The 12,265-nt window shown below is 36.3% G+C and overlaps 1 protein-coding gene across 1 annotated transcript in view; it reads right to left on the bottom strand.

The window, feature by feature from the left end:
* Positions 1-5,888: 5,888 nt before the first annotated feature.
* Positions 5,889-12,265, bottom strand: part of LOC102823020 (protein lin-7 homolog A-like) — a 249,488-nt gene continuing 243,111 nt past the window's right edge. The window contains exon 6 of the mRNA XM_006871833.1: positions 5,889-6,212. The gene's annotated coding sequence lies outside the window, so the exon portion shown is untranslated. The remainder of the gene's footprint in view (positions 6,213-12,265) is intronic.

The following is a 12,265-nucleotide window of genomic DNA, read 5'->3' as shown; positions in this document are numbered from 1 at the left end:
GGCTAATGAGAGTGAGAGGTAACCTCAACGACATGGATTGGCACAAGACCAATAAATGTTTCATTTTGTTGTACATTGGTACACCATGGGTCAGAGTTGACTGGATGACAGCTATCTATTTTATTAGTCTATAATAGGAAAGTATAATGAAGTATGGAAAGGATTTTATGATGATTCTTGATTTGAGTTGCATCCAATGTTCATTTAGCTGAGGTAAAGACAGATACATAATACATTGAAATTATGTTTATGATTCTTCTTTGTAAGCAAACGATGATGGCAGCCAAGAATTTACTGTTCTCTTAGAAGGTGTCAGTTCCTGCTAATCTATGGAAGTGTGAACCCTGACCTCCCTAAATTTGATTACAGTGTGACAACTACCTTCACTGTTGCCTTTCACGTTGGCCATCACCCTAACCACTCAATACAATGAATGACCCTACTGTATGGTCAGGAGTGGCAAAGCATAATGAATTGAATACCTAAATATTCAGGCCTCATCAGCATCTAAAAATCCTTCTCTAGCCATGCTTTAAAAGAACAGTCATTTGACAATAAAGACAGTACTTCCAGTTTGGTGTCTAATACGTTTACTTCCCAGCAGCATAATACCACTTTGGTCAGGTCAAACCACTGCAGTTTTGCAGCTCTTTCAGGAAAATAATGGTAACAATTGGAAAAACATGATGCACATGCAATGATGAGAAACCACTACTATTGCCCAATTCTTCCCCATAAATATGAAATATCCTTGGTTCATCTCCACATTGTGTATTTATTAGAAGCCCTTATAGCAGGGATTTTTGTTTCTTTCGGTTTTTTGTAGCACCAAATACACACAGTGGCTATCAATTTATAATTCTGAAGAATCATTTAAATATTTACAGAACATCATGAATTTTCTGGACCTGTACTTTTATCCACGTCTCTGACCTGAAGTATTCTCCATGATAGTCAGCTACAACATAAGATTGAGTTCTAACCCTTTTTCTGCCACTGATGTGATTTGTCTGAGTAATACATCAAGATCTTTTTTTTTTTTTTTGTATTACAACATCAAAATTACTGTCATGTACAGTAAATGATCTATTTTTGACAGTCATGGCTAATCATTTTCAATGTTGTTCCCAAGACCACAGAATATTATAATGGTTGGACACATGAATTCTTGCGTTAGACTGCCTGGGTTCAAATCATGATTCCACTGCTAGCTGTGTGACCTTGGGTAAGTCACAGAACATCTCAAAACTTCACTTTTCCGATATAAAATGGAAACTACTGATTGTTGATGGGATTAAATGAGATAGCCAATGAAAGCATTAGCACATAGAACATAGTAAGAATTTAGTAAATGCTAGTTATGAATAAATCATTTACCTACCTCACTTGGGTGCAAGTATGGTGTGTGGATAAACTGGTATGTTTAGAAAACCAAGTTCACATTAACCCATGTTGGAGTACTTCATTATTTACATGGGGGTGAAGAATTTTATTTCTTCTTTGTAGCAGATATGAAGGAGACCCAGCAGACAGTACATTCTAGTTACTGCTAGAGTAAGTGTTGAAGAGCATTTCACAGGAAGCTTCAAGAAGGGATTATGCCTGTCTTGTTTCCATTTGTATTTCTAGAACCCAGCAACTGGCAGGTCAGGTGTACAATAAATATTTGTTAAATGAATGAATGAACACATGGAAGTCTTAAAAGTAAGTGATTAATTTGTAGCTCAGATACATTCTAAGAATTAAATATGGAAGAAGAAGTGATTTTTTGAAAACAGGAAAATTTAGGGATGGTGTATCCAGTTACTTTCAATTCTTCATAAAAGTTGTTGATACATTAGAAGGGAATAAGTGCTATTTTTGACAATATAACTTTTTTTTCCTGTTTTTTTTTTTTAAATAAAATAATCTTTTATAAAATGTATAAATAGAATTTCATGTTGGGAAAAAGTTCATAAATGATTCCGTGTTCAGATAACCTCTGTCAAAAAATTCAACTGCTCTAAGAACAAACTGCAAAGGTTAAGATGTGTTCATTTCAAAACTTCTCTCGAATGCTCAGATAATGCTTCTTATCTGAATGTCCTCCAGCCTTGAAATCTTTGAAGCAATTTAAGTCCAGATTCATATATCCAAAAAGGATTTATCAAGACTCAAATCTAGATTTAACAGAAAATTCATAGAAGTGCCTATTCATATAAACTGGTGAGATTTTTTTGAGATTATTAGTAAGCAACTACACATTAAAAAAAAAAAAATTGTCCATCCACTTACTCAATTACCAATTCATTCAACAAATATTGACAACCCACATGTGTCAGGCATTCCACCAGGTCCCAGGAATACAACAGTCTACAGGCAGGCACCTCCCTGTTTCTCAAGGAGCTTGTCATCTAAATGGGGACCAGATGGGTGGGAGTAACCTGATTTGAGGAGCTCTTGTTTTATGCTGGCCTGCCTGAATCTTCAGAGCACTGATTTCTACTTTACGATGTTGTGTAAATCTGGCCTTACTAGCAGGGTTTATCTGTATGACAAACACAAAGTAGCTAAAATATAAGAGATTTAGGCATTATTCATATATCCACAAATATCTGTACATGTTTAAAATAATGTAGACAAAATATTGCAACGTTTTGTACTCCTATAGGCACAGCAGAGGAAAATGAAACTAGATAACATCAGTTTGTTTTGCTACTGTTGAAAACTGCATTTAGAAATTGGTGTAATCCATCTCCAGCCAAGTTCTTTAGAGACTGCCTTGAATGTTTAAAAAGCCCGTGAATGCTAGATTTTGCATTTAGATCTTAGAATTGTCTTAAAAGATAGTGGGAATTCACATAACTAACGAATTCCCTATTGATTACATGATTGAGGAAGCACAGAAGTCGGTTATTCTTTCTAAAGTCAATTGTAATTTAAACTCATTATCTCCCTGCAGATGTTCTATTCCAAATGGCAACAGAATCAAAATGTAAATGTTCTAACCAGAAGCTTCGGGTTTTCTTTCACTGAAGTATATGATCTGGGTATTTGCCTTAATATCATACCAGGTAACTGTTTAGAAAAATGTGTTCCACTGGCCAATAATTTGATGACAAAGTGAACGAACTAAAATTCACCAGGATAAAACAAAAAAACACTGAAATTTTTAGTTGTTTTTTTTTTTTTTTTTTTCCCCCACCACACTAAAGGAGCTCTGGTAGCGTATTGTATTGGTTATTAATCGGGCTGCGAACCACAAGGTCAGCAGTTTGAAATTACCAGCTGTTCCTGCTCCCGTAAAGATTTACAGCCTCGGAAACCCTGTACAGGGTCGCTATGAGTCAGAACCGACTCCACGGCACATAACAACAACAACAACATTCAATTGGACTTCTGGTGTGGCGCTGTGGGTTAATGCACCAGACTGCGAAGCCAATTGAACTGCAAGGGCGGCAGTTCAAGCTCATCAGCTGCTCCTTGGAAACACTATACAGGGTCGCTATAGGTCGGAACAAACTCGATGGCACTTAACATTCAATTGGTTTATAATTTATAAATTGGTCCGTTAAGGCAATCCAATATATCTTATTTTAATGTCATTTTGGGTATGTCAGTGGCTTAAAAAATACTTTAAATAATAACAAGTACTAATACAAATTGTAGCATTTTTTCTTTTTTTCACAACTCCTGACTTCAGTGAGGTTTAGAGAGCAACAAGGGGCCCGATTTCTCTGGTATGGCTAACTCTGATCAAAACTTTAAGAGCAGGCTGAAATATCAACAGACTAGAAATTTTACTGATGAAAAATTACCATTTTGCCAGTTTGTATGTACGACCACAGTTACATGCAATCTGTCTTTAGATGCTCCTTCACTTTGACAAACATCTTGGAATATATTTATCCAGCATTTAACATTAAGCCAATGAGGCATTAGTTAGCAAAGACTTGCAGAAAAAACAAGTAGAAGGCATCTTTGATAGTTGCTTCTATAACACCATAACAATATTTGCATTGGTGAGAAAATATACGAGTAATTAACTTTAACCAAACACTTACTGTTAAATAAAAACATCCTCACTTTGAACCTCACATTCAAACAATGTACTGAAATGGTTGAAATGACCATTTTCTCATTACAAGGGTATTTATTTCCCTGTGTGAGAATCTTGTGGCATTTCCTGAATAGCTTTAAGACTTCTTTGTTAAATGATAGCTAAAATATATGTTTTATTATTTTTTTCATATAAAAATGGGAACTACCTCTTTCAAACTGAATAATAAATACTCATGTAATCTCCACTCATTCTCTTTCATCATGCATCTCTCGTTTGTAAATCTCTTTTACACAACACTCAGGGTCCTCACACCTAAGTCTCTCTAGAAAAAAAAGGTATGTCTTGATAAAACACGACAGCACAACATTGTTGAAATTGGTGTCCTTCTAGTTCTTATTTGTCCTCCTGGTGGGTGATCCACTATGCAGAGCAGGTGGAACTTGATATTGACACTAATGTCATTCCATAGGTCAAAATAAAATGTGCCGGGTAGTTTCCTATCGGTTTTGCTTTATTTTCAAGACAGTTTTACACTGAGCTTTAAACATTTCCAATTGAGGGTAGGGGTGCTGTCTGAATGTCAAATTATTGTATCCTGGGTGATTAATTTCTTCATTTGAGGAAAAACATGTTCAAATATCTGGCTCCGTTTTAGTCATCTACCTCAAATATTTCAGTGGGAGATTTGTTGTTTGTCAGGTACATTTTTGTACTTCAGGTATTTAGCTGTCCAAAGAATTATTGCTTCTAATTCATCCCATTAAGTAAAATCAATTTATCCCCCTAGATTTACTATAACCTCAAATTATAGTCTGTGTAAGTGACTTTAAACACGTAAGTTTTTGGCAAACAATACTTTCTCAAGGAAGCCATTTCAATGTCTATTTCCCTACATGAATATCTACAGTAAAATTGGTATCTTTTTCCTCTAAAGGAAGCAATACCTGCTCATTTATCATTTCACTGGTTTCCAAAACCATAATTTTAAGAATAATGATACTTTGGTCTTAGAGTGCCAAGAACATTCAGTTTATATCTGGGGAAATGGATCGAAATTTTGCATGATATATACACTCATATTTATATATATGCTTACATGTATTATAATTTGGTATTGTAAGGTCTCAAGCTACAATATAGCAAATAGACTTCTATGACAGCACATCAGTGTAGGTAGAAAGAGACTGAAATTCTCCAGGGTTTATCAATCAAAAAAATAGAAAACCAAACAACAACAACAACAAATACTGAGACCAAGGTTATATCTGTCATATGAGAGGATCAGTTCAATGAAGCTAGGTCCTATGCTAGTAGTTTCTTACCAACTTCATATCACATGGTAAGAAAAGGCCTAAATTTGTAACAAATAAACTTTGATAATATATCTTATGTGGAATAAATATATATTATATTCTGTTAAAATCAATAATAATAGATACAAGCAATACTTAAATAAAAAATACAGTACTAGAGTTCTCTACCCTTGTTTCTAACAAACTAAAAGTTGAGCTAAAATTGCCCCACTCTATTAATACATAATAAAATCCAAGGAAACACCAAAATGAAAGTCAATTGCTTCTAGAACCTGAATAGAGTATAAATGTAGTACTATAACTTGCCATTTTCAAGACCGGGAGAGGGGTTGAATTTGCAATTAACTGAAATTCCAATTCAGACAACTCAGCAATATGAATGTGGGACAGGTCAGGGTGAGAGGCAATGTATAGGTTTCTTGTTAGTGGCAACAACCTTGAACTGATGCAGTTTGAACTATAGCCTAATAAGGGGTTTGTTAATCTCTGGAAAAGCTATAGACCAAAGATTCACTTAATCCTGGTCCTGGTGATTTATTCAAAAGTCATGGACTTTATTCTTCTAATACTATTTCAGTCTGCAGACTGGAAAACCTCTCCCTTTACACACGGAGAATTCCCAGTGCAGTGAATGGAGGGTCTGTATGTGTAAAGGGCACATGCGCAATGAAGTTCAGGCCCAGAAAACGAAGGTGTCGAATTGTTTAGGAAAGAATTTATACACCACGTGTTCACAGCTTCTTGACAGGTATAATTAGCGGTGTTGTCTTTTCCTTTTACTATGTGCTGGGATTCTGGAGCAAGGTTTCAAATTTAGGACTATCAGATGTTTGATCAAGTAGTTTTCCCTCAAGGACCTGAAAGGGGAAAAAACATGAAATCATTCATTAATATTCATTTCTCAGCTACAATTTGCTAAAAATAACAAGAGCATATGCTATGTGAGAACAGCAAGGATTATTTGGGGCACTTTCATTCATTTATGAGTTCCTGCATATGAAAAAAAAATGGTTTGATGCTTGCAAAGGAAGAAATTATTCAATGAAAATGGAAAAGGCACAATTATTCCCAAAAATGAAATAAAGAATATCAGTTATGAAACATTTCAAATGTAAAACATTTCTTCCTCTTATTTCCAGGTGACTAGATTTTTCTTCAGAAAGGTAACTAATTGATAAACTTTGTACTAGGACTTAGGGCATTTACTAGTGGTTTTATAGATACAAGCCTGTTAAATCTCTCTCTACTAGGTTGTAAGCACTGATATCTCTTCTGTGAAGCATACATTATTCCTGTCTTTTCTGTTTCAAAGGAGGAGAGTCTGTTTGCATGACATCAAATGGAACATAGATAACTACCTACCATATGTGCATGTTACCTCAGATTTTTGAGGGAGCAGCCTCCACTAGCACAATCCACACAAATAGTTAATATACTCATCTGCTAACTGAAAAGAAAAAATGCTAAAGTCTACCCAAGAAAGGGAAAAGACCAATATGGATGTCAGAAGAGACTATGAAATGTTCTTTCCAGCATAGAGATGCTAAATAGCAAATAGAAGAAATGAGGAAGTAAAATTTCTGAGCAGCAAATTTCAAAGATAAAATGGAGTCCTGGTGTGGTGTTGTGGGTTAATGTACTGGACTGCAAAGTTGGTTTGAGCTGCGAGGGTGGTGGTTCAGGATCACCAGCTTCTCCTCAGAAACCCTATACAGGGTCTCTATTGGTCGGAATACACTCCACAGCACTTAACACCACCACCAACAACAATAGTGAATGATGCAGAAAGCATCAAATTCACTGTACCAAAAAGAAATGATCAATGTTTAACTTTTCAAGAGGTACCCTATGACCGAGGACCTATGAAGGAAGAAGTTCAAGGTGCACTGCAGACATTGACAAAGAAAAGGCTACAGGAATTGATGGAATAAAAATGGAAATCTTTTAAATTGATGAAGCCCTGGAGGTGCTCACTCATCTAAGACAAAAAAATTGGAAGACAGCTACTTGACCAAGTGATTGGAGGAGATGTATAAATGTACCCATTCCAAAGAAAGCTGACCCAATGGACTAAGGAAATCAGATAACAATACAATCAATATCACATATAAGTAAAATTTTGCTCAAGATAATTAAAAAATGGCTGCAACCATACATCAACAGGGAACTGGCAGAAATACAAGCTGGATTCAGAAGAGGACATGGAACTAAGGGTATCATTGTTGACATCAAATGGCTCTTAGCTGAAAGCAAAGACTACCAGAAAGATGTTTACTCTTGCTTTATTGACTATGCAAAGGATTTTGACTATGTAGATCGTGACATGCTATGGATGACACTGTAATTTCAGATTGATGAAGTTGGTAGAATTCTACAATTTCATCATCAATGGCTTTAGTGATTGGTGTATAAATTTGAGTTAAAAGGGTATTAGTGATTGCTGTTGAGAAAGTTCCAACTTATAGACATGAAAGATTTCCCAGGAGTGTCTGGGGACTTTGCACCACCAACCTTGTAGTTCAGTGCATTATCCTGCAGTGCCTCACCAGGATGTAAATTAATTCATAGGCAAATGGATATTATCCTATCACAGGCAGCATTGTGTATCAAGCTAAATCTTGAAATGTTCTTTTTGGTGATGAATGCTTCACCATTCCACTTCAACTTGCCATTCCTAACATAGTAAACCATAAGATTGTCAGATTCAAAATGGCCACTACTACTCCATTTCACCTCACTAATACACATGCTACCATCTTCTGGCACTGTATCTGACAATGTTCTGCTGCTATTTATATAGTGTTCAGAGGTTAAAACTATTCAGAAGTAGTCTGCCTTTCATTCTTCCTACTCTTAGTCTCGAAACTCAGCTTAAACATACCTATCATAAGTGACACTGGTGATATTTAAAATGGCTGTGGCATAGCTTCTGGCATCACAGTAATAGACAAGTTACCACAGTATGACGAACTGACAAACAAGTAAGTGGTGGCCTTGAAGAATAAGATAATATTTGGAGGTAAATTGGGTAACTTTAACTCTGGGCAGGGTGAGACCTAGATAAAGATGTCACCAGCCTGAACTGAATCCCCAGAAAACTGATAATGAGTGTGTCTAAGGTATGGGGTTGTTGATGTTGAATACCATAGAGTCAGTTCCAACTCAAGTAACTCTATATAGGGTTACTGAGAGATGCTGGTGGGTTTGAACTGACAACCTTTCAGTTACCAGTCCAATGCTTGTCCTACAGCACCACATCAGGGCTTGAGGTATGATATAGGGGTATGTTAACAATGGTTCCATTGAATAAAGAGGCAATGTGGTAGAATTGTTAAAAAGCATGAGGTTTTTAAATTCACCTTATTGTGTTTGAATCTTGGTCTAATTTGTCTAGGTCTAATCTTGCTTTATTCACTTACTAAATGTATAGATCCTTAAACTCCTATATGCCTCAGTTTCCTACTTTAAAATAAGAGTAAAAATAGGAGTCTTAGTGTGGTACTGTAGGCTAAGCACTGTGGTTCAAACTCACCAGCTGATCATAGGAGTAGGAACTGACTCAATGGCACTTCACATAACAGCCCTCCTAGGGTTAGTGTAAAGATTAAGAAGTGGTTTAATATATGAAACACTTAGCAAAAGTTCTTGTCACATAGCAGTCGCTGAATAAATGCTAGTCAGCATCATGTTGAGTGTTCCTGGTTCCGTTTCTGCTCAGTAATTCTGGTGGACTTACTTTATCGGATTTACCCTCTGGGACCTGGTGCTCTCATTGACTGAGATGGCAGTTCCGGTAGTGATTCCCTGGATCATACTATCATGACTCTAGCTGTGTCAGTCATAATAGATGGTATAGATGTTGTTGTTGTTGTTAAGTGACGTCGAGTCGGTTCCGACCCATAGCGACCCTGTACAGGGTTTCCGAGGGTGTAAATCCTTACGGGAGTAGAAAGCCTTATCTTTCTCCCGCAGAGCGGCTGGTAGTTTCGAACCGCTGACCTTAAGGTTCGCAGCCCGATTTGTAACCACTACGCTACCAGAGCTCCTTAGATGGTATAGATAGTAGTGGAAAAAATTAAGAAAATAGGAGTTTCAAGGCAGGAGGCAAAGGGAGTTGGTGAGCTAGCTGGCAAACTCCAGCTACTTAGCAAATCTGTTAGAATCTAACTTTAGTATTGAATATAACGAATTCTCCACCCTAGAAATAGCAACAAGAAGTTAAGGAAACTAAGTTTGGGTCTTGACTTCCTCAGAATTTTAATTTCTCCAGAAATGTTATTCTTCCTTCTTTTTACTCTTTGTGGTGATTTGGGGTCAGCACAAGCCAGAATAAACTCACTGGCAACAACAGTGGGTGAATACTTGTATACACGAATGCACACTTTAGAAATGAGCTGCTCAAAACTCAAAACAGCACAGAATCTTTTCTAAAAAATGTAATCCTGGAAAAAATTCATATTTTAAGTTTAGATTTCTTTCATATAATTATATAGTGATCATATCTTTTACATTTTAGGAAATGTAAATTATTCTTCTTGATTACTAAATTTTAACTTGCAGAAGGGGGAAATACAATCTAGTTTTACTTCAGGAGAGTATAAAATGAAATTTAGACATAAGAGGCAACTCTCCATACACTAATTGTATTTAACCTATTTTCCATTTGCATTTACCATATCCACATTTCTAGCTACTTGATAACTTACCCATTTTAGAAAAATATTATTATTTAAAAATTGGAAAACAGAAATTATATTTCCTTGATAAACAGAAAAAACATATATGAGAAAATCTGTCTGGTTTTGCTTGACTGGTCATAATTAAAAATGCATATATAGAGAGATCAGAGGTTCAAACCCCCTAGCCACTCCTTGGAAATCCTATACACTGTCACTGTAATTTACAGTTAGAACCGATTCAACCAAAGTTAACAGCAACAACAACTATATATAGATAAAGAGTACATATATCTGTATGTATGTTTGTTATTGTTGTTAAATGTCATTGATTTGGTTCTAAGACTCACAGTGGCCCTGTAGAGGGTCTCCAGTGAGTGGCTGGTGGGTTTGAAACACCAACCGTGAGGTTCAAACTGACTTTTCAGTCCAGTGCTTAGACTACAATGTCACATCACATCAGACCCCATATATGTATGAATGGTCCTCAAAACGTTTTGAGAAAAAAATCCATCACCTTTTATTTCCATTTATGTCTAACTTGTTGAGGCATTCATCTGTGTGTGTATTTGTGTGTGTATGTCTCAGAGATTTGTTCCAAGCAAATAGGCCAAATTAGCTTCAAATCTCTTCTCAGAAGCAACCTAAGTATGAGTTAGCAAGTGTAACAAATTTCATTTAATCCTTAAAATCTAATTAATTAAAAGTTGAACAAGTGCTAATGGAGGTCTTTTGACTGAATTCACCATAAAATCCATGGATGACATGACTTGGTTGTATTTCGCTTGTACTTGAAATGGTCACAACATTATCTCAAGGGACTGTGACTGCATGTATTACAAATACTATCTTGGAAAGAACAAACATAAATTTCATGTTTACCATATGCCACAGAAAAAATAAAAACATAGATTATAAATGCCTTTTATCACATGTCACAATATGGAAGACCTTAGAAAATATTGTGCTGAGTTTTTAAATTGTTGTTGGTGTTGTTAAGTGCAATCGAGTCACTGACTTATAACTTATAACTACCTTATGCACCACAGAACAAAACACTGGACAGTCCTGCACCAACTTCACAAGCATTGCGATGCTTGAGTTCATTTCCAATGCCACTGTGCCAACCTGTCTCATTGGGGGAACTTCCTCTTTTTCTCTGATCCTCCACTTTACCAAGCATGATGTCCTTCTCCAGGGACTGGTCCCTCCTGATAATATGTCTGAAGTATGTTGTTATTAATACTGTCTGATGATTTCTGCATTCTTTAGGTCATCTCTCTTTGGAATGGGAACAAATATGGATCTCTTCCGATCACTAGCCATGTAGCTGTCTTCCAAATTTCTTGGCATAGATGAGTGAGTGCCTCCAATTATGCATCATTTTGTTGAAAGATTTCAATTTGTATTCCATCAATTCCCAGAGCCTTGTTCTTTGCCAATGCATTGGACTTCTTCCTGCAGTATCATTGCCTATTGGTCATATACTACCTCTTGAAATGGTTGAATATCAACTATTTCTTTTTGATACAGTGACTTTGTATATTTCATCCATCTTCTTTTAATACTTTCTGCATAATTCAATATTTTGCCCAAAGAATCTTTCAATATTTCAAGTTGAAGCTTGAATTTTTTCCTTCAGATCTTTCAGTTTAAGATACGCTGAGCATGTTCTTCCCTTTTATTTTTGTAATGGTTAGGGTTTTGTATCAACTTGACTAGGCCAAGGTTTCCAGAAGTTTAACAGTAGGTATGGGCTTATTTCTATGGTGATGAAACCTAATACAAACATAGTTAACTGATGAGTGGCTATGAGCAGCTAATCAATTAAAGGGATGCTTCTTTGGGGGTGTGGCCTGCTCCCAAGATAATGGACACATGGGGACCTGGGACACGACAGTTGCAAGCCACTTCCATGATAATAAACTTCTCTCTATATCTATATTTATATCTATATAGATATAGAGAGAAGTTTATTATATATATATATGTTGTTGTTGTTATGTGCCGTGGAGTCGGTTCCGACTCATCGCAACCCTGTACAGGGTTTCCGAGGCTGTAAATCTTTACAGATGCAGAACGCCTCATCTTTCTTCCACGGAACTGCTGGTAGTTTCAAACTGCTGACCTTGCGGTTCGCAGCCCGATATGTAACTACTACGCTACCTGAGCTCCATATATATACGTAGCATAGTGGTTACAAATCGGGCTGCTAACCTGAAGGTTGGCAGTTC

This window comes from Chrysochloris asiatica, unplaced genomic scaffold (assembly GCF_000296735.1).
Source record: "Chrysochloris asiatica unplaced genomic scaffold, ChrAsi1.0 scaffold00175, whole genome shotgun sequence".
NCBI lineage: Eukaryota > Metazoa > Chordata > Mammalia > Afrosoricida > Chrysochloridae > Chrysochloris > Chrysochloris asiatica.
This window is presented reverse-complemented; position numbering and strand designations above follow the sequence as displayed.